Source organism: Tupaia chinensis, unplaced genomic scaffold, assembly GCF_000334495.1.
Source record: "Tupaia chinensis unplaced genomic scaffold, TupChi_1.0 Scaffold000048_1, whole genome shotgun sequence".
Classification (NCBI taxonomy): domain Eukaryota; kingdom Metazoa; phylum Chordata; class Mammalia; order Scandentia; family Tupaiidae; genus Tupaia; species Tupaia belangeri.
The window spans coordinates 4,610,346-4,634,376 of record NW_006159506.1 but is presented as its reverse complement, the minus strand read 5'-3'; positions in this window follow the sequence as shown (position 1 = coordinate 4,634,376).

The window sequence follows — 24,031 nt, the reverse complement described above, 5'->3', positions numbered from 1 at the left end:
CATAATAAGAGAAAACTTCTCATTACCTGCTTAGTAATGACTGGTCTATCTGCTATAGCACCCTGTGTCTCTGCAGTTTGTAGTAAGATCCTATGCCTTGATTTCTAATGCCTTTTGAAGGTAGGCAGTGTTCTTTAGAGAAGAGAGGACTTGGTTGGGAAGAAGGAAGACCTGATCCTCCGCTTGCTTTTAGGGACTTGACCTGCGGTACATCAGCGTAACGCACCTATCTTTTATTTTGTACATGTATGAAATAAAGGGCTTGATGGCAAGTCATTACAAATTCCCTTTCATCTGTATTGTTTAACTCTTCTTTTAAAATTACTTTCTATTTAACTTATTTATTTATTTATTACTTTAATTTGACCAGAGAGGGACAGAATGAGAAAGGGAGAGAAAGAGCAAGAGAGAAAGTGAGAAAGCAAACTGCTAGGTCTGTGACACAAACCACAGTCAGCCGTGTGGGAGTTCAGCGTCCTTAACCACCATACCACCTGCTGGTCCCTTGTTTACTCCTGTGGTTCTCCTTTTACTAAATACTTTCTTTCTTCCATGAGCAAGAAAGACAGAAAGAGATAGAGATAGAAGGAGACAGCAACCTCAAGAGGCTCTTTATGCCATAATCCATCTCACCCTCAGCCAGTCCCAGTTCAGGGCACGTGCATTCCCAGTGTGTTCCAGAAGTCTCCAGACACCAATCCCAGACCTCTTCATGGGGGCCAGCCTTGCTGAATATCACATTACTGCTGCCCCAGTATCCAACTCTTGTCTTGTACTTTTGGAGCATTATATTTTACAGTAAATGCTTTTTTTTTTTTAAGAGGTTTTTGCTATAGGGCGCGTGCACTCACCAGACAGACAGAGAGACAGAGAGACAGAAAGCAAGAAATCACCCCCCAGGGGGGATGGCCACGCTGCAATCCCTTCTCCTCCATTCTCCCCTCGGGATCTTGGGCACACATGCACATGCGCCCGGCGTGAGTTTTAAGCCACCGGGTCCGGGACACGAACCTCAGTCGGCTACGTGGGAGTCTAGCGACATAGCCATTATGCTAACTGCTTGTCCCAGTAAATGCTTCTTTAGCCCCTTGTCCTCTATTCTGTGTGTTAGTCCTGGAATTACTTGATGATCTGTGTGAGGACCAATTGAAACACGTTCAACTGAAGAAAGAACTTCCGATGAACTTTTGCTGGAAATGGAAGTTTTACACTAGAGTGATGGCGTGGCCTATTGCTGTAGAAAAGCAAAAGCAAAGAAAAGATGGAATGGGCTTTGCAAAATGGATTCTGACACGTAAGCTCCAGAAGGCTGATTGCAAGTGCAGGTTTCTGGGCTGTTACCAGCATTTGATGCATTTCTAAAGCGTCTATGAATATATTTGTTTAGAAAGGTGGTTTGTTTATCGGCTGTTCAAGTCAGGACATAATGGCAACAATCACTGTATCATCTCCTATTACCAATTCCTCCGAACCATCCAGTTCCCACAGAAGTCATTTGAGAAACATTAGCTACTCCCCAAAGGGAGAGTTACAGAGGAACCTGCATTTACAGGTCATTAGTTACCTTCTGCATTACATTACCTCAGTTATTTTTAGATAATCTCACTAATCTGGTATTCAGGGTAATTTCTAAATAATTTAGTCCCTGATGTATTTGGATTTTCAAATTCAGACCTTCAAGAAACTACATAGGGAAATCTCAGAAAGAGGAAAATTTATGACCCGTGCCAAAGCATTTCCCATTCTAAAATATGGGATAGTTACTCTAGTGTAGATTTTTTTTCAACCTGTTTATTTAAGCCAATAAAATAATTTACCATTTCTTAGTTTATCATTTTTAAGATTATTTTCACTCATTGCAAAAAACCAACTGTTATGCAACAGACTTCTTAAGTATAAATCTCACCCACTTTCTGCTGTACAAGTCAATCTATGAAAGAGATACAGGTGGTACACACTGGAAGGATGTATACGCAGATACCTAGAAGATGAAAAATCAAGGAGCCTAGGGAGAGTAGGGAGTCCTATTTGTCACAATCTCTGACTTTGAACAATAGAAATTGGAGATTGTTTTCCTTATACCACAGTGCGATTGCTATCACAGAGTCTTGAAGAAGAATTAAGAATGGAGGAACATCTAAATAAGTCCTGAGAGGTTTCTCTAGTACACATTGACCACAGCAATGCCTTTGGTTCTTGATACAAAATAAATAAATACATGAAATTAAAATGACATAGTCGTTTGGGGAAACACCCAGTTTATTTTTCAAGCCACCAGGGCTCACTAAGATTTGGACTGTGTGGTCAGCCACATGTGATCCATTTCTCTTAACCTCTAGGCTACGACACTGACTTGGTCTCTTGTTATTCTCCAGTAAAACTCTGTACATGATTTAGTTCCTGTTTTCCTTGTGCAATATAATACCCACTTTATTAATTTATTGCTTCCACGAGAGAGATGCAGAAAGAAAGAGACTACAACCAACAGTCTCCACCGCCAGCCTCGGCCAGCCCAGATCACAGGAACACGCACAGGTCCACTGTGTCCAAGGAGTCTTTGTGATGCCAACCTAGGACCTACCCATGTGGGCTGGTACCGCAGAGCATCACGGAACTGCTACACCACTATCTGGCTCCATGTTGACACTTACCTACCAATAATTAAGGAGCTCCTGGGAACTGTGTACATAAAAATATAAAAACAAACAAAATACAGTGTTTTAATCTCTCAAACCATATTCTGGGCCATACTTGATTTTTCTCCTAGTAAAGCAACTTTATGTTCACGAATCATTTCACTTTAGAAATGGAACTGTCATGCCATATACGCATTCATCTACGCATTCATCGCATTCATCGTCTCTGAGCTTTGTGGAAAACGCATAGAGACAAAAGTTAAGGTATTTAAATGAAACTTAAAGGTGAAGGAATGAATTAGAAAAATTTCTCTTACCTCGAGTTTCTCCTCCACTCCCCCGCCCCTCCGCAAACCCATTCTATGAAAGGACAAGGCTGAGTTGGCTTAAAGGTAATATATTTGGAAATCAATTTTGGAATATAGGAATAAAACCTGAAAAGAATGAAGGAGACAAGGAAAGAGAGTAAATGCGAGGGTGTTGTAAGATTTATTTTCTGTATTTCTGCTGTTGGGTCTTTGGTGACCCTGAAGGGCCTGCCCTTCCCAGGGTTGGCTGATTTCTAGATAGAAGGAATCTCTTGGGAGTATGCTTTTGTTATGCAAACAGACCATTCCAACATCCATTACCTCCCCTCAACTTCCTCCTTTGTTAGTACTCCAGGCCTGCTCTTCAGTCTTCCCTGCCATAATCGCCCTAGGGCCTGTGGGACTACTCAGGGCAGCCAGCGCCCAGGAGCCTGCTGAAATTATTCTGGCTATCTACTCTTAAACCTGTTTATCCTGCCTTGTCCAACTCTTTCTGCAAAAAGCACAATAAATGGCCTCTTGTGCACACTCATTCCTCACCTACTGACCACCCTGGGATTTCCTCATGTGGCCTGGTTTGGTATAGTTTTCTTTCTCCTATGGGGAACCATAACACCATCTTATCTTTTTTTAAGAGGTTTTTGCCATAGGGTGCATGTGTTCGCCAGAAGGAGAGACAGATATATTGAGAGGAGAAAGTGAGAAAAACACACCCAAGGGACAATGGCCATGTCACAATCCCTTCTCTTCAATTCTCCTCTTGGGATCTTGAACACACACGCACATGAGCCCAGTGTGATTTTCAAGCCACCGGTTCCTGGACTCAAACCATGGTTGGCCATGTGGAAATCCGGAGATATAATCACTACGCCATCTGCTGGCCCCAACATCATCTTGTCATTGGAAATCATCTCTTAATTTGTTGACTTTGCCATACCTAAATAATTTTTAAAATTTAGGATATTTTTCTTAAGGGATTATGCTGTGTGAACAATTAAGTCTTCAACTCATGAGGCCCTTCAGAGAAGCTATACCAAACTTGCCTCCTGAGGACCCAATGGGGAACATCTACTCACTGTCTCTTACCACTAGTGTCACGAGTCCAAGGGCTTTCTCTCTCTACACTCCCCACCCTGCCGCCATGCCTCCAATATTCACATGTGTGAGTGCATAGTGAGTTTTCATAGGCATTTCCCACTCTGGCTTTGGAGACAAAGGAGAAAGCTAGAACAATCCAGCTAAATTAAAACTCTGCCAGATTACACTTGCACAAAGCTGGTTTCTATGATGGCGCTATGAGTAAAAAATGGGCCCCATCACTTATAGCTCAGATAGTGTGGTGCCCTTTCTTAAATCAAACTTTTCATAATTTTTTCATAGGATAACCACCTGTCCAATCTCTATAAAAGGCTTTAGGTTTGTGAAACAAGCTATCGTTCCTGAGCTGAAATTGGTCCTGAAAGAGTGATTCACGTGCACAATGTTCCTCTTTCACCATCTGATTTCTTCCACCCTCACTCAGTGTTCACCTGCTTTAGGTTGCTTGCCTGGTGGAGTGACTCATCCCATAATCCCTGAAAGAATGAATTCCTATTTGCCTTATAGTGTTTGTTAGAATTACTGCAACTGCTTATATTCCATTATCATCAGACATGGTGTGTCCAAGGCTGCATGGGTAGATCCTTAGGGTTTCACGTGTACTTTCCTGTTCCATCATTGTAGCAGCAAATTTCACTCTTCATTGCAGTCAAGTTCAATTACCCCATTTAAATGTTTAATAATTGTAATTTGCTTCTTGATCCATTGGCATGAAAATCCTTAAGAGATCAGGTGGTAGTCGTAGCTTTCAGTCTATCAAAAGCCGTATCAACTGCCCTAATATAAATAATTCTCCTAGAGACATTTATCACTAAAGATGTGTGGTTTTTCTGTATTGAATAGTATATATAGCAACTTTGGGGTCAGCAGGTAGTGTGATGGTTAAGGATGCTAGACTCCAACATGGACGACCATGGTTCAAGTCCTGGGCCTGGTGGCTTGCTTTCTCACTTTCTCTCTCTCTTGCTCTGCCCCTCTCTGGTCAAATTAAAATAAGTAAATAAATAAGTAAAGTTAAATTAAAAAAATAAAAAAAATTCTTTAAAAAATAGTATATATAGGAGCTTCAAAAAGTGTGTGAAAAGATGAAATTAAAATAAGAGTTTATCTGGTACAAATTTTTAAACCTATGCACAGTTTTTTCATAGCATACATATTCCATAAACTTTTGAGGCAACTTTATACTTTAATAAAAAGTGTAAAAGAATCCAATGATCTCTACTACGTGTTGTCCCTCTTTCTTAATGGTAAAAAGGTAATAAGGAGTATTAACTGGTCCTTCCTCTCAGTGGGCTATCATCATTCCAGAATGATTCTGAATGTGTTTTATCAATAAAAACATGGGTATGGCAGAATCTGAAACTTTGTAGTTTTACCTTACCCTATGATACACATGACTCTTACAGCGGAATGTAAAGTATTTACTATTTCCTGAAGCACAAGGGGTTGGGAACTGTGTCAGAGGACTATCTTGATCCTTCCTGTCATCATGGCTTCTGCTTTATAGATCAGGGAACGAGTATGAGGGTTCTATCATCTGCTAAGGATATTCATACCACTATGCTTTCTAAGGATATCCACTTCAGTGTGCTCTCAAGGACCAAAGAAACACACAGGGAATGTTGAGAATGCTGATCCTAGGGCTTCATGCTAGTTAAAGAATCTAGTCAGTATAGGTAATCGGGTTTTTGGAAAGCTCCCCAGATAATTTTAATGGGTAGTTAGGACTGGAAACTACTGCTATATATGGATGGACTGACAGTGAGACAGGCTTGAGCCAGGTCTTCTGTGTCACCCAGCCTTTGTAAGTTCCATTCTAACTGGGAACCATGATAGTAATTCAGGTCCCCTCCACCAGCTCATATCACACTCCCTGTAGTCATAGAAAAGCCTATGATTTCTCATTTTCCCCACTATACGCCTACATGATTATATGCAGCCCCCCAAGGCATGATTTGGAGAGTCTTACCTTAAGGTATACTTTTAATCAGCAGGATTTTGGCAGCTATAAAATGGCTTAAATCTGAAAACTGAGTAAAGGTTTACAAGTCTCCATTTATACCAACTGATTTCAGACTTTCACATACTTGAAAGCTTTAAAAAAAGTTTTTTTTTTTTTTTTTTTAATATGCCAGAGGGCATGCACACTTGCCAGAGAGAGGGACAGAGAGAAAACATCCCCCAGTGACGTGATCATGCTGTGGTATCTTCTTTTCTCCATCTGGTCAGGATTGTGGGCATGCATGCATGCATATGTACCTGGTGTTTTTCATGTTTGGATTCAAAAATGCACAGTAGGCCGTGTGAGATCGGGCTCCTTTAACCACCAGCAAGAGGGCCAGTCTGGCTTATTTTGTTTTAAAACTAAACAAGTTAGGGATCAGCAGATGGCATAATAATTGCATCACTGGAATCCTACATAGTAGACTGCAGTTAGTGTCCTGGACTCAGCAGCTTGAAACTCACACCAGGCATGTGTGTTTGCATGCCTAAAATCCTGAGGGGAGAATGAAGGAGTAGGGATTGTGGCGTGGCCATATCCCCGGGAGTGGTGGTGGTAGTGGTGGTGGTGGTGGTGGTGGTGGTGGTGATTTCTCACTTTTTGTCTCTGTCTCTCTAGCAAGTGCACACATCCTATAGCAAAGAATCTCACTGAGAAAAGTAATAAAATAAAATAACTAAACAAGTTAAGTGACTGTATTGACCTGTTCTATTTTGCACTTCTGAACACCAAGGACTATCAGTAAGTACCACAGATCTTCAAGCACTAGGGCAACCTGGTGGTTCCTTAGGCCTCTCCGCACATGTCATTTATCATATACACTTTAGTTCTGTGAGTTAAGTTCCCCATCTGACTTTCCCATTTTGGAACCATTCCTGATCTTAGGGAGCCCAGTCCCATGGTAGAATCTGCTATTGGCAACTCTAATCTACAAAGAATAACCACGAACAACCATCTCAACCTGCTGATACCCCTTCACCAATAAGTTCCTTGTTTTCTTAATAATACCATGTATTTTAAATGCACCCAGAGAACATAGAGGGTGGGCTCTCCTATCTTTCCCAATGAATCCATTAGAACAATCTTACCTTTTGAGCTTCTTGAACTTTTCTCAGTACTACGACCAGGTTATTTCAGCATCTCTCCCTCATTTAATGCAGACTGCTATAGTGTTCAGCTTTGAAGTAGATATCCTGTCATTGCAGTCTGCACAACTTTCAAGTGCCGTGTGGGAAGTTAAACTCAAAGTCACATGAGCTGGCCCGCATGTTAATAAATTCTTATCTATTCGTCTTTATATTTCATAGTTCTCCACTCTATCTCAAGACTCGCTCCTTGGTCCAACATGGAACATATTAGCCATGTTATGTAATTATTTTAGGGTTTTGATATTGTTTTTATGAAGCAGGGATTATGTTTTTCCATTTGGGCTATACTAAACGCCAATCTTAATGATTAAGCCAGACATAATGATTGGAGGTGAAACTGAACTTTAGGATGATGAACATGCTCATCTCTACAGACAACTGTCTTTGGGTAGATTTATTCCTAGGTATCTTATCTGTTTTGTAGCTATTGAAAATAGGGTTTCTTTCTTCAATTCTGTCTCAGTCTGTTCACTGTGAGTGTATAAAAATGCTATAGATTTTTATACATTGACTTTGTAAAGCTCTCAGAGGAGATATTTCTAGGGATTCCAGGAATGGATATGCAATCCTCCCTGGGACCCAGAGATCCAAAATGTCCAGGTACATCATCCCAAATATTCCCATGGAGTGTCAGATGGTCTTTCTTTTCCTGACACCTTCTCATAGGAACCCTATTTAGTCCCCTCAAAGGCTTTGCCATTCTCATAATTAAATTTGAAATCTGTGTTTTTATAGCACAATCTAATCCATCCTGCAGCTGCACTACTACAGGGAATAAAGACTTATTCATTTATTTATTTATTTTACAATAATTATTTATTTAATTTCATTCGTCCACTCATTTATTTTAATATGACCAAAGAGAGAGAGACACACACACACACACACAGAGAGAGAGAGAGAGAGAGAGAAAGCGAGAAAACAAGCAACCAGGTCCGGGACTTGAACCATGGTCGGCCATGTGGGATTGTCCAGCGCCTTAATCACCATGCCAGCTGCTGGTCCTGATAAAGACTTTTTTAAACATGGAGGACTCTAGCTTTTATTGCACATCTGAATTATCAGTTAAGAACTTGGCATTTTATTTTTTATAAGGCTTCAGAAGCAGTTAACAAATTATAACCAACTTGCATTTATCATAGACTTCTCAGCCTTTACAATCAGTCAGATGTTAATGTTTACCTGCTATTCATCCTAATCCACCACTGATTAGAGAACTAGTCATTATAATGCTATTGAATGTCAAGGTTAGTGCCCACCTGACTTATGGCCAGAAATGGGATTCTCATTGTCATAGAGCCAGTGAGCAGTAGAGTTTCAGATTGCCCTTTTAAAGTTCTGCTTTCTAGAATATTTTTGCTACCATATTTTTAGCCTTGGTATGCCCTTTGCCAGAAACAGAGCTTGAGCCATCAGCTTGTGTATCAGAAGTGATCAGAGGGCAAAAGATAGTAAACCAGAGAGGTTGAAATGGGGAGCAAGAGAAAGCCTATATAGTGTGTATTGTTAGTGAGCTGGTCACTGTTGAAAGTAACGGAGGTTTAGCCCTATATAGGATCCTCTGAGAAACTGTACAGAATGATCAACAAACTTGCAATCCCAAGGAATAAGAGGGAGGGGGCACTTATCTATCTGATCTCTCCTTTCTTCAAGGTTGCTCCAGGAACCATTAACTCTCCATTGCTTCTGTTTGTGCATGCATGAGTTTAGTAAGTGGCTTTACTTCCCTACTGAGGTAGGGTGCTAAGAATGTAATTGTCTTAGTAGAGTCTCGAGTAAGCCAAGATGATGAGAGGGGAGTTCTGATCCATTAGCAAACTTAGGTTCTATATTCAGATTTATTGAAGTGTATTAATGCTAATCAATGAAAATGAGAATATCTGACTTTAAGGCTCTTTCAAGGATCTATATATTCAGTCCCTCATTTTAGTCTGAATTACTGGCAATTTGTGTAAAGAAAGTTTGTGTGACTGGAGTGTGAATAAGTATATATAGGTTAGACGATCATCCTATAGCTCGAAGTCCATGAGAATAGAATCATGAAATAGTGAATCCCGAACTCAATGACTCTGAGTCTAATCTGTTGACATACAAGGAAATTAGAGATTGTACAGGTTAAAAGGTCATCATATAATCACATAATTTATTAGTATCAGGTCCAGGAATGCAACCCTGGCCATATGGCTCCCTATAGGATGTTTCATGTTATATATTTTTTATAAAAGTATTTAATTTAATTTTATTTATTTTTAATTTTGATCAGAGAGAGACAGAGCAATAGAGTGAGAGAGAGAGAAAGTGAGAAAGCAAGCTGCCTGGTGCAGGACTCAAACTGCAGTTGGCTATGTGGGAGTCCAGTGTCCTTAACCACCATGCAACCTGCTGCCCCCCTTTCATGTCATTGTTTCCATACATGGTAGGATTATATGCCCTCAAATAGTAAAATACTGAAATTGCTTAACTGTGACTTGCAAATAATCAAACGAGGATCAGAGTGAGTTTCACAATAACATAATTCTTAGTGGATTCACTGAGACAATTCCTCTGAGGGGCTGGCAAGGGGAATTTGGTGACAGGAAAATATATATGAACAGCTGTTCTTACTAGAAAAAAATGGATAGAAACTAAACTCATTCTATCTTAAAATTAAATCTTTTTCTTTGAGGGTGTATAAGCTTAGTATTCATAATGAGATGGATAATTCCAATGAGATTTCTATTACCAATCTAGATATGTAGTTAATATGTTGGGATAACAATCAGTTGGACATATCTGCCCATGAGCAAGAACTTACCTGAAATGTGTACACATTGGTTTTTCTTCTTCGATAATTATTCTTATATAATTTTCCTACTTGCGTCTATCTTCTACTACATTGAGGTACATCCATTTTAAGTGCTATCTTAAAACTGAATGTTCATGTTTTTTCTGTCTCTGCCAGTGTGATTATTTCTTCCTGAAACTAAAACCCTATTCTTACAGGCTATGATAATATTTTATTAAGTATCCATAGCACAATGAATATGTTCCATTTTTTTCTTAGTTTCTGACACCCAGCAACTTTGAAAACTCCTAGAATTTCCCGTGTGACAAAAAGTATTTCTCATTATTCATAATGAGCCATTGGTAACCATACCTGAGTTTATGCTAATGAGATGACATTGGTGATCTCTTAGATAGCTTCAAGAGAGGAGCCAGGCATACCAGAAAGACCAAGCACTTCATGACATAGTTGAAACTTTCAGTCGTATGTCCTGACTTCTGGGAAGGGAAGGGAACTGGAGACTAGGTTCAATAGCACAGCCAGCAGTTTAATCAATCATGAAACTCTTCACAAAAACTGTGAACAATGAGGCTTTGAAAGTTTCTGGTTAGTGAACATATTGATGTCCTGAAAGGATGCTGCTCAGGACATCACAGGGCAAGATGTGATGTGCTCACAGGTAAAGAATCTTCTTTTCTTGAGACTTTCCCAGATCTCTTAAACATCTTTTCCATTTGGCTATACATGAGTTGTACCTTTTATTATAAAACTGCAATTATTTTCACTTAGTTCTATGTGTTATTTTAGCCAATTATCTTACCTAAAGGAGAGATTGTGGGAATGACTGAATTCATAGACAAGTCAAGCAGAAGCATGGGAGATTTAGGAATAACTGAGAATTGTGGTTGGCCATTGAAGACAGTCTTGAGAGACTGACCTTTCATTTACAGAGTCTACTCTTACCCTGATTAATACCAGAATTAAATTGAATATCAGGACACACAGTGAATGTCATACAATTGGTGTTGGAATGTTATATCATTTATTCAATAAATGGTCTAATCTGACAAAATGGTGCTAATATATAGTTATCTAAGTGCTCTATCATTCTGAAATTATTTTACTTTGTTAAATGTAATCAAAGCTAGGTTTTTTCAGTAAGAACTCAAGAAAGTTAAGACAGAATTTGATTTTTTGAGGAAACCAAAAAATGAACTGTGTTATGAGCTGCCCTGAAATTACCTCTGATGGGTCTCAGTTGGGTCTTTTTCACAATGGAAACTAAGATTAGACTTCCTATCAAGTGTGGGCTTTTATATACTCATTCATTAGAGGATCTTAGTCTGTTTCTGCTACTGTAACAAAGATACCTGAGACTGGATAATTTATAAAGAAAAAAACTTATTTTCTTACAGTTCCAGAGACTGGGAGGTCTAAGATCAAGGTGTCAACAGATTCAGATACTATCATTCTAGGTCTCAAATTATTAATAAAATAATTATTCTATTATAATAAACAGATGCTTAAGTACCTCTTATAAACCTTTCCTGCCAAATTGCCTCCAGAAAACCATAGCTATAAGCTATGTTTTAATTGTATGTGTAGCCTCTAAGTTGACATTGGAACCTAAGACCCTGAGTTTCTGGGATTAAAGGCACATGCCCCCCACCCTAGCCTTTAGGATGGACCAGGAATCGAACCTAGTCCTCCCATATGACCCCAGCCTATAGAGCACAGCATCTCAGTAGTGTGTGCCACCATGGGAGAGTCCAAAAAACTAAACAATTTAAGTTAATTCACTACACTACGTTAATTCCAATGAAAAAGCAGTGCCTATTGGGATGGGAAAGGGAAGATGATAAAACAGGGGGACTGAAAATACCCGTTACCCCCCAGGGATGATGCCAATCACTTGTTACCCAGATCTTGTCTACAACTTTGAAAATAGGCCCTTTATTAAAATATCCTTAATTAGTTATAGTGGGCCATCTGTTTCCAGTCAGGATCCTAATTGATACCCTCACAGAAGAAATCCAGTGTAGCAATGACTAAAGTAGAACAAAATAATCTTTAAAAAAAGACATTTTTATAAAGACTAATGCAACAGCAAACTCAACAGCTTATTAAAACCACACAAAACTGAAAAACTTGGATGTGCCATAAAAGATGCTCCAATATATAAAATCACAACTTAAAAAATTATGAAGATAAAGCTAAACATCCTAAGTAATGGTGAAGTATTTTAATACACATTTAGCATCAAACAAATCAATAAAAAAATGAGAAAATAAAAGATTGGAATAGCACAACCAGCAAGTTTCATCTAACAAACAATGTGTAATACCCACAGCCAACAATGTAAAGAATTCATGTTTTTTTATTATGTTATTATGAAATGTAAAAAAAAAAATTTAAATATAGATGTGTACCTAGCACAGGTTGGGGGATAGTTTTTCATTAGCCATTTGTGTTTCTCCTTGTCTCCTGACAACTTTCATTCCAGATTAAATGATAGCCTGGAGGGCCTGCTGGTGACATAATGGTTAAGGCAACTTGATCCCACACGGCCCACTGTGTGTTTCAAGTCCTGGACCCAGTATCCTGCAAAACATACCAAATGTGTGTGCATGTATGCCCAGAATTCCCAAAAGAGAGACAAATGGAGGAGAAGGGATTGCAGCATTATCATTCCCCTGGGAAGTGCTTCCTCACCTTCTCTCTCTCTTTCACTCTGGTTAATACATGCACCTTCTGGCAAAATTTTTAAAAAAATGAATAGTCTTAGAAGGTAGAGTTGTTATCTCTCTTTGAATAGAAGGTAGGTTTATTTGAAATCCAACATAATAGAAAAAAATGTCTTTGTTAGGTAACAAAAGTTGAGAAGGTTTACTAGTAAGATGGCAGTCTCTTAAGCTTGGAGTTACTCAGCAGGGACATCAATCCACTGTGTGGACCACCAAGCTGGACCCACATCTAATCACCCCCATGGAACTTGAGGAGCAAAATGAGCTGAAGTACACGTTTAGATCTAGGAGTAGTAACAGCTCTCTAATCTTGCCCAACCCTGAATGCCTCAACATCCCTCTTGTATGCTCCCTTAATCCTGATCACGTGGTAAAAAACTGGATTTAAGGTTTTACTCTGAGCAAAATGAGAACACACTGAAAAATTTTAAACAAAGAGGTAACATGATCCAACACGTTTTAAAAGGAGTCTTTTGGCTGTTCCATCCTGAATGGATAGGCAGGATAAAGGCATGAGAAGGCAAACCAATTAAGAGGATGTACTTTAACACACAGATACGTGAAGGTGGTGACAAGGTCATATGATCAAAGAGTTGCAGAGGTGAGATTTGAAGGGAACTCTTACTTGTGTGTATTATTTATGGGCCTTATTTTGTACAACCCAATAGGAGGCAAGTCTTCCCTCTCCCACCATCTGACAACCGTGATATGACCAAGTCGCTAAGACTTGGTCAGCTGAGTGCTTCTACCCAGACCTTGAATCTAAGACTTGGAATACAGGGTGAAACCTTAGATGAGGACCACTGTAGGAGCATGTGACAGCAGCTACAGTGCTGTAGTTCCTGAGGGAGTGAGTGGGCCCATAGTCAACAGCTTTCAGAAACAGAGGAAGCCTGTCCTGCTAGTCTTGATTCAGCTGCCTGGACTTGGAGTGCCACTAATTTCTGTCCTCTTCAACTCTGTGGACTGCTGTATTTTTTTTTTTTTTCTGTATAGATAGGTAGCTCTGGAGTTGGACAGACCTGAGCTCATATTTTTACCTCCTCCAAATACTAGAAATGTAGCCTCAGATCAAAAGAAAGTCATGAAGATAACACAAATTATACAAAGTGTGTATAATTTGTTCCGTATACAATACCTGGAACATAACAGATATAGCCTGAAGGTAGATGCTATTGTTGCTCTTGCTACTGCTATTTAAAAATAAATTTTCCAAGACTTGGTCAGCTGTGACATTCCAAGAAATGTGTTTTTCTTGGCATGTTTACAAATGCAAATAAAGATAAGTATAAGGACAGTCTGTACATAAATTTTTCTTCTCTATTTTTTATTTTTTCATTTTGGAACTCAGAGTTTTCATTAAGTATCATGTGTTTTTACTTTTCTGTCTTAGATAAAGTGAGGGAAAAAAAAAAAAAAGCCTTCAGAGAGTGTAAAACCCTTCTGGGATCCTGGTGGTGCGATAAGCCTTCTTGGTTATTTTGTTCTACGACCAATTGTCCAAATATCTTATGTGCTCAGAAGGCAACAATCTCATTTTGCTCAAATTATCTTGCAATGTGTGAACCAAATTTTTCTCTAACAAAGTAGATTCTCAAACTTATAATAGGGGCTCACTACTCTTGTTCTACCTATCAAGAGAAATTTCAAACAAGCGTAAACACCGACGATCTGAACTTTTGCCGTTTCATTCCAATGCTCTCAAATCCATTTTAATCAAATCTTTCAAACTGATGTCTCATAAAACATGGCTGAATTCCTTCTGTCTTATGAACCACAAAGCAGAAAATGAATTCATGTTTTTTCCATGAACACTTCATTGGTAATAGATTATGGTAATAGATTATATCCAAATTTGGGTATCCAAGAATACTGCTTTAGCATATTTTCTGTGATCTCTGTGTCTCAGGGCTTAAAGCAGAAGAACTTATGTTCAATTGTAACTCCTCACTCCCTTCAGACTGAATGTATCAGGTGAAGAATTTTGGAAGATTCCACAAAGGGACTCAAAATCTACTTTTAAAATAATCTAAAGTTACACTTCATAGTATACATTGAATATCTGTGTACTCATAATATAAGCTAGAAAGTAATTGACGTTCATCCACACTAGTATGATAAAATTCTTGTGAATAGCCATAAAAACATAATCAGGATATATACAATATTCTGTATTTTAATATAAAATGATTTAGACTCATTAATAGAATTTTAACACGTTGTTTGAGGCAGTGGGGAATTTGTAAAAAAAAATAGAAGAAAAATTAAATAGATCATGAAGATATTTGTCGATTAAAAATATCTTTTCAGAAGATATGTATGAAGTCATTGTTTGTGGATGAGGAATGAAAGAGAAAGTGTTGACTATACTTGTGGTTGAGTGTCTATCTGGCCTCTTTCTGTGTATACTGTATCTCCTACCATGCATTTATGAGGCTCACTAGGAAACAAAGAAATATAATTCTAGTTAGTTTATTTACTTTTTGACAGCCTTAAGAACTCTATTTGAAAGTTCCATCATGGAACACCTATTATTTGATTAGGAATGCATTAGCTGAGCAAACATTTCTGTAAAAATAAATATAAATCTGATTACATTGGTGGGTTTAAAAAAGCACTCAAATTCTTAGACTAAAACCTAATGTTTGGTTTGCTTTTTGTTTCTTTTTTCTAGTATCAGCGTCCTTAGAACACTTGACTTGTAACTAGGATTCACAGTAAGAGAGGAATTTCAGTTCAATTCAGAAATCTCAAAAATACCTCAATGGAACAAGATATTTAATATTCTCCCCCCAAATTTTATTTTTTCTTCATATAAAAAAATAAATTTGTTTTCCCCATCACTCAAAGAATAGACTCTGGGCATTTTCTCTTAATTGATGATGGATTTATACTAACCAGAAATATCATATAATTTTTATTTTTAAGCCATCAAAATATTTATTTTTTGTCCACAATGTTTCAGACAGAATATTAATTGCTGATGGAACAAGGAATACAACACAATGTTCTCATGAACGCCAAATTCTAGAGACAGGAAACAAAAAGAAAGGTTGAGAAAGAAAAAGAAACAAAAGAAGCCCACTTCAAATTTGATGTGATATGAGCAAAATGCTTTAGGAACACAGAGAAAAAAAAAATTACCACGTCTGAGTGTAGTGACAGAAAATGTTACTTCATCTGAGTTTATAGTGATGAGTACAAATCTGCTAGACTGTTTGCCAAAAAGAACAAATAACAGAACATCATGCTTTTCAAGAAATTAAGCAATTCTGTTTTGAGAACTAAGAAGATAAATAAAGACAGGAAAAGCTTAATATCTTGTGAAGAATCTGGAATGTAACATTTTGGGTAACGAAGGATGTTCAATCCAAAGGAATGAGAGTAGAAAATGGAGAGATGAACTTGTGGAGAGTACAACCAACTGTTGGGAACTTTACTTATATAGGAAAGAAATGATAAAGACCTGAACCAAAGCAGTAGCATTGAATTTGAGAAACAGGAAGATATTAGAAATAGGTTTAGATGATTCATTGGATTAAAACTGATGATCCGATATATATAAGCAATGTTGTCAGAAAGAAGGACTGTTGACTGGGGAACTGAAAAAATGGTGACATAAATCAGAGATAATAAATACTGGTAGTTGGTTTTAAATGAAGGAATCCTCTTTGAAATACATCTGTGTTGAAGATCCCCCCTGAATACAGAATTCCATGATAAGGAAAAAAATTAAAATATGGAGTAGTTTTTACAGTGAAAATAAATCAGAATAACAATTTTACCCTCAAATGAGAACAGTATTATCACAAAGTCAAACAGGAAAAATAAACAAAGATATTTTTAGTTTTATCAAGTAAAAGCTATCTTCTGTCATTCACTAAAAATATTTTAAAACAAGGTTCTATTGAAATAAATGGTTTCTGTACTTTTGGAGATGTATGAAAACCCAAAAGTAACAGACACTTAATAAAGAAAATGCAAAAAAGGTAATTTACATGTTTATGTTTAGCCAGAGCTTCTACAATCCCTGTAACTAATGTGAATAAACAGAAATGACAAATTTCTTGGGAAAAACCTACAGAATCAGCGAAGACAGATTACCCCAAAAAGGCAGGGAAAAAAAATCACACTAAATTCATCTTAGTATTTATATCTAAATCCTAAACATAGCCTAGGGCTCAACCTTCTGGGTTAGCCAGATTTAGAATTTTACCCATGAGTTGGCCCATGCATTTCTCTCCGTTTATAAATGCTCCAAGACAACACTTACCATAAAAATAGCAGGAAGTAGAAGAGCATAAGAGTTGTATGAATTCTGAGATCATTATTTCCACAAGGAAAGGTTATAGACAAATGTAAAGGCAGAAAGAGCACTGAATGGACCGTCTACTTTAGACTTTGCCAATCTATTTAATTCCTTCCCTCGCTGCAAATCCTCATTCCAGAGAGGCTCCAATCCACACTATGTGGTCCCAAAAGACTCCATAAGGCCTGATGGCAAGACCCCATCCCTGCCTTTCTTGTAAAAAGAGACCAGGTGGGGACCACCTGGTGGCATAGTGGTTAAGATGTTGGACTCCCATGTGGCCAACCACAGTTTGAGTCCTGGACCTGGTAGCTTGATTTCTCACTTTCCTTTCTGTTGCTCTCTGGTCAAATTAAAATAATAATAGTTTTTTTTTTTTTTTTTAAGAGACCTTGGGTGTTCATTGTACAAAAACAGTGATGTCATCTGCTGGATAGAAATCTGGGAATTAGATATAATTGAAAGTGCTTTCTAGAAAGAGTAAACATCATCTAGATGTACCATGGTCTCATTTCTAGAAATTGGACCTGTAACATGGGAGACTTCCTATGAACCTCAGAGGCTATCTATGAATCTTGGAGGTTATCTTTCTACTGGAGATTGAGAGGGTGAATTGTTGATAGCATCAGTAAATTTGCTTGTGGAAATTAAACAGGAGAGCTTGGCTCTTATTGTTACATTGGATCTTTCCAGTTACCGAAATATTTTCTAGCATCTTTAAAGTACCATTAAAGGATTGCTCCTGAAATCCCAGAATATGCCCATCTCCTTCATTGACATATTGATCTTTAAAATAAGCCCTTGTTTCAGGTTGATTTCTCACTTTCCTTTCTGTTGCTCTCTGGTCAAATTAAAATAATAATAGTTTTTTTTTTTTTTTTTAAGAGACCTTGGGTGTTCATTGTACAAAAACAGTGATGTCATCTGCTGGATAGAAATCTGGGAATTAGATATAATTGAAAGTGCTTTCTAGAAAGAGTAAACATCATCTAGATGTACCATGGTCTCATTTCTAGAAATTGGACCTGTAACATGGGAGACTTCCTATGAACCTCAGAGGCTATCTATGAATCTTGGAGGTTATCTTTCTACTGGAGATTGAGAGGGTGAATTGTTGATAGCATCAGTAAATTTGCTTGTGGAAATTAAACAGGAGAGCTTGGCTCTTATTGTTACATTGGATCTTTCCAGTTACCGAAATATTTTCTAGCATCTTTAAAGTACCATTAAAGGATTGCTCCTGAAATCCCAGAATATGCCCATCTCCTTCATTGACATATTGATCTTTAAAATAAGCCCTTGTTTCAGGAGGCAGCATGTGGGTGTCTGGCTTTTGTTAAGACAATAACAGCAAGGAAAAAAAAATATGCAAATTGACAGTGTTTTATTAAGACATTACCTGGGGCTAGCAGGTGATGTGATGGTTAGGGCCCTGGACTCCCATGGCTGACCATTGTCTGAGTCCCAGATCTGGTGGCTTGCTTTCTCACATAAGGGCTTGCTTAACAGGAGATAATGAAATTAGAGGGCCATCTTTGAGTATGTCCAGTACAAATGCAATTTCTGATCTAACTGACATCAGAATGCTTTGTACAATGACAACAGGGTGCACTTTGATTGTTCATGAACATTAACTACATGCTGGTTCATAAAGCAAGCTTCAACATTGCAAAGGTTTTAAGACATTCAAAGTATATTCTTTTGATCACAGTGAAATTAAGTTAGCAATTAATAAGAAAAATTAAAAAAAGAAATCCCCTCAGAAGCCTGGAAATTATACAATGCACTTCTAAGTCATGTATAGAATAAAGAAAAAAAGAGAATAGACATTAAGAAAACATGAGTAAATGTCAGGGAAAATATAAAATATTAAACTTGGGAGATGTAGCTAATAATACTTAGGACACTGACAGCTTTAAATTCATATTTTAAAAAAGAAAAGTTAAAAATCAATGATCCAATCTTTCCTGTCAAGCAGGTAGACAGAACAAAAACACATATCAAATCCAAAGACAGCAGAGATGAGATAAAAAATAATGAAATTTTAAATGAATGTTCAATAAAGAAAGTACAAAAAGTGGTCAACCTTATTAGTTTGTAAGAGACTACAACACACACATAGACACACACACACACACAACTGAACAATAAGGCAGCACTGCACAGGACAACTAACATTACAGTGACTGATAATATACCATGAAAAGTTTTACCATCACAGGCGATCACTTGCTGATAGCATTCACTAAAGTTGAGAAAGTCTGTATCCATTCATCTGGCAATGCCACTCCTAAGTCTATATATTCATCAGAGATTTGTGTATATGTTCTCTGAAAGATACGCTAGTAGCACTCTGAAAGTAGCCAAAAAGTGAAACAGCCTAAATGTCTTTTAACACTCGATAAATGAATGAATGAAGAATATACATTGAGAATATACATGACATTTGTAATTACTATGGAGTAGCATGAATTAATCTCATAACTTGGGCAATAGAAACCAAACAGAAAGATAATATATTCCCTATAATTTTTTTTTTTTTGGAGAGATTTTCACTGTAGGGCACATGTGCTCGCCAGACAGACAGAGAGAGACAGAGAGACAGAAAGCGAGAAATCACCCCCCCAGGGGGGATGGTCACACCGCAATCCCTTCTCCTCCATTCTCCTCTTGGGATCTTGGGCACACACGCACACGCGCCCGGCATGAGTTTTAAGCCACCAGGTCTGGGACACGAACCGTGGTCGACTACGTGGGAGTCCAGCGACATAGCCATTACGCTAACTGCTGGTTCCCATTCCCTATATAACTTTTAAAAGTTACATAATTTGGGGACCAGTAGTTAGCATAATGGCTATGTTGCTAGACTTCCATGTAGTCAACCACGGTTTGAGTTCCAAACCCAGTGGCTTAAACTCATGCGAGGCGCGCGCGTGTGTGTGCCCAAGATCCCAAGAGGAGAATGGAGGAGAAGGGACTGTGGCATGGCCATCCCCTGGGGGGTGATTTCTTGCTTTCTATCTCTCTCTCTGTTTCTCTCTGTCTTTCTGATGAGTTCACTCACCTTATAGCAAAAACCTCTCCAAAAAAAATTACATAGTTTTATGATGTGTAGTAAACATAATAAATATTATATATATGTGTGTGTGTGTGTGTGTGTGTGTGTATATATATATATATTAAACACAGGCATAACTGATATATGTTGATGCTTTTATCTTTGAGGACAGGCTGACAATGACTGGAACTGTCATTTGAGGAGGTATCCCTGAAGCACTGTTCCTTGCTCTGGGTGCTATTTATTTACAAAAGTTAACTTTACTCACTTAATAAAAATTCACCACTCTTTATAGATGTATTATTCAAAATTACTTGTATTTATGTAATACTCCAATTGAAATTTACTTAAACTTTTGACATACATAAAAACTTTCCAAAAATTCTCTAATAGCAAATGTCTTAAAAGAAACAACAAATTCCATAAAATACTTGCAACTCAAAAATGCGACATATTTTGTTTTCTTAATTATTATGGAACTAACTCTGATTTTCATAAAAATATCAGTAATGCAATGGAAAATAAGCAAAGTGTATGTACAATTTGTTCACAGCAAATACAAATTGTTGTTAAATATTTAGGAGGTATTCCACCTTATTCATAATAAGAAAAAAATACAAAGCAAATTTCAACTCGCATTTTGTCCAAGTTCAAAAAGTTTGGTAAATGTTCTGTTGGTCATAGTTTGGTGAAACAGAAATTCTGATGCTGAAGGGTTGGAGTCGATAGTGGTACAACTTCTATGAAATTGGCAGTTGTCCAGTTGTCAATATTCATCAAAATGTCAGTGCACGTACCAGTTGACCCTGCAGTTACACTTGACACGAACTGACTCTGTTCAAGTTATTCATTGCAGTAGTGCTTATAGTGGCAAAGTGTTTGGTAGTTATCTACATGACTGTCAGAAAGCGGACAGTTAAATGATATGACAGTCAATTTGATGTGTCCGCTTGGGGAGGCTATGATGCTCAGTTGTTTAATTACTCAGCTAGATGATGAGAGAAGGTATTTTTTAGATGTGGTTAACATTTAAACCGGTAGACTTGGAGTAAAGCAAACAACCCTTCGTAATGTAGATGGGTCTAATAATCAGTAGAAGGCTTTAATAGAAAACCCTTAGATTCCTTGTGGAGGAAGGAATTCACTTCCAGCCTAAATCTGAACTCAAAACACAATTTTTTTTGCCTGTTGATAAATGTGTCTGATTCTCTGGAGAGCCCTGACTATTTTCAATGAATTACAGATACATTTATGAAATGGGATACTCTTCTGCCTTAATAATGATAGGAACCAGGTCGGGATGAGGAAGTAGGAAGAATTGCTAGATACACCACAAGTATATAATATTACAATATGAGGAGATGTCAAACAGTTTGTGGAAACAATGGAAGTAAAGTATGAATTCATTTTGGTGTAAAAAGTTTAAAATCTATGCATAGCTTTCTCATAATATCTTTCATATGAGCCTTAATATATTGGGCTAACATGATCGTCATAGGTAATCAGTAATGAACAGTGTGACTATTTAGAAGAAGGAGTTTCTAAGAAAAGAGTCAATAAGTCAATACAACACGGGAATTCTTTTGGTTCAGTTGTTTCCCTGGACGTTAATATTTTGAAGTAATTTAGTGTTTAGGGGAGCCAGATCTTGGACATGGCTGACTGCAGTCTGAATCCTGGCCCTGGGTAGCTTGAACCACACATTAGATGTGTGTGTGTGTGAGCCCAATATTCTGAAAGGATAAAGAAATGGAGTATGGATTGTGGCATGACCACACCCCATTGGGGAGTTTCTCCTCCTTCTTCTCTTCTTCTCTCCTTTCCTTTCCCTTCCCTTCCCTTCCCTTCCCTTCCCTTCCCTTCCCTTCCCTTCCCTTCCCTTCCCTTCCTTTCCTTTCCTTTCCTTTCCTTTCCTTTCCTTTCCTTTCCTTTCCTTTCCTTTCCTTTCCTTTCCTTTCCTTTCCTTTCCTTCTTCTTCTTCCTCCTCCTCCCCCTCCTCCTCCTCCTCCTCCTCCTCCCCTGTCTTCTTCTTTCTCTTTCTGTCTCTCTCTCTCTGTCTCTTTCTCTCTGACTCTGGCAAACACACATGCCCTCTGGTTTATAAACATACATACACACATAAACAATATTTTTAAGCAATCAAGGTAAGTTTTCTTCTAATTAAGTATAAGACTTAAATACATAATCTTGAGAAAACAAGAGAAAAAAATAGAAAAAATGTATAATTGGGTTGTAGATTGAACCTCTAAATATATCTGTCTGGAAAAGTTACAAGTATAGATAAAAATTGGCTAAGATAACCCCTTCTCTTGTAATAAAATGAAAGAGAAATGAAGACTACACCTTTATCAAAGACTGTTATTTACTTTTTTTTTTTTTAATGACAATGATCACTATTAAAATTCAGTACCTTTCAGGGAACCAGCAGTTAGCGTAATGGCTATGTCGCTGGACTCCCACGTAGTCGACCGCAGTTCGCGTCCCGGACCCGGTGGCTTAAAACTCATGCCAGGCGCGTGTGTGTGCGTGCCCAAGATCCCGAGAGGAGAATGGAGGAGAAGGGATTGCGGCGTGACCATACCCCCTGGGGGGTGATTTCTCGCTTTCTATCTCTATGTCTCTCTCTGTCTGTCTGGCGAGTGCATGAGCGGGCGAGTACAGGCCCCCTAAAGCGAAAAAAAAAAAAAAAAAAAAACTCTCCCCCCAAAAAAATTCAATACCTTTCAGAACTTACATCATAAGTAAACATATCAGAAAAATAAGCACTCAAGGATTTCCTATTGCAAAGGATGTATTCATTGGGGTACTACGTACAAGTTCGGTAGAGCTGAACACTGCTACATTTTCATTAGAACTGTTATTTTGTGGAATTTGTTGTTAATATCCTGATTACAAAATTTCACAAGACTTGGGTGGTCTGTTACAAGCCTATTTTTCCCGTAGGCCTTGTTAAGTTTAGAGTACCATATTGCAGAACGCGAGGTTTTTCAATAACATGCATATGGAATCCTAGCAGGAAAACCTATATATAGTATAATGCACTAGATTCTCTTTCTAAAATTTGAAAATAATATGAATTTGAAATTACCTTGCTCCTAGGACATCTTATAAAAATTGTGCACATGAATAGGCATATAGATAAAATTTCCAGATGCCTCAAAGCAGAGTAGAGCAGTGAATTTGTTTAATGACACTATTGGGCTCTGATGACTTCTCTGCAGGCTGGAGCAAAGGACTCCATCTAATAAAAGGAAGTTTAACAGAGGCACATACAATATCCTTCACTTGAATTTGACAGGTCAACTGATGTATAAATATTTAGTAATAGCACATAGTTTTATACCTTTATTAATTCATTATCATAAAATAAGAAGGATGTGCATAAAATCTGTCCATCCAGATGAATCACAGAGCACTGTTTTCAGGAGTGACAAACTAGAAATTACTTATGAAGGACAATCGGGATGTGGTGACTAAACTGTGGTATGACTAGGAAATGGAATGCTTGGTGGCCATTAAAACTGTTGTAATAGAATATTTGTTGACATGAAAGGTGTTGAGTATTTATCAATATATGAACAAGGTAGTCAGCTAAATAGCATACAGTAAAGATTCCATCTTTTGTCAAAAAAAATATACATATAGCCAAAATAGATATACGCTAAAATGGTAACAAGGTTTATTCCTGGGAAGAACATAGGTAGTTGTTTATTTTATTCTTTGTTCACCTGTATTTTTCACTTTTTGTATAAATCACATAATTTCCTATTGTAATAAGAAAATGTCATCTGTTATAATCTTTCATTTTGGCTCAAACAAATCTATTTTTAAAATTTTTAATTTTTTTAGTTAGTTTTATATTGAACATGCTCTTCTTTTTCTTTTTCTTTTTTTTTACATTTTTCTTCTGTCAAAGGTTTACTCCCCTTGTGCCTCACACCCGCTTTCTACCACCCACTCTTTC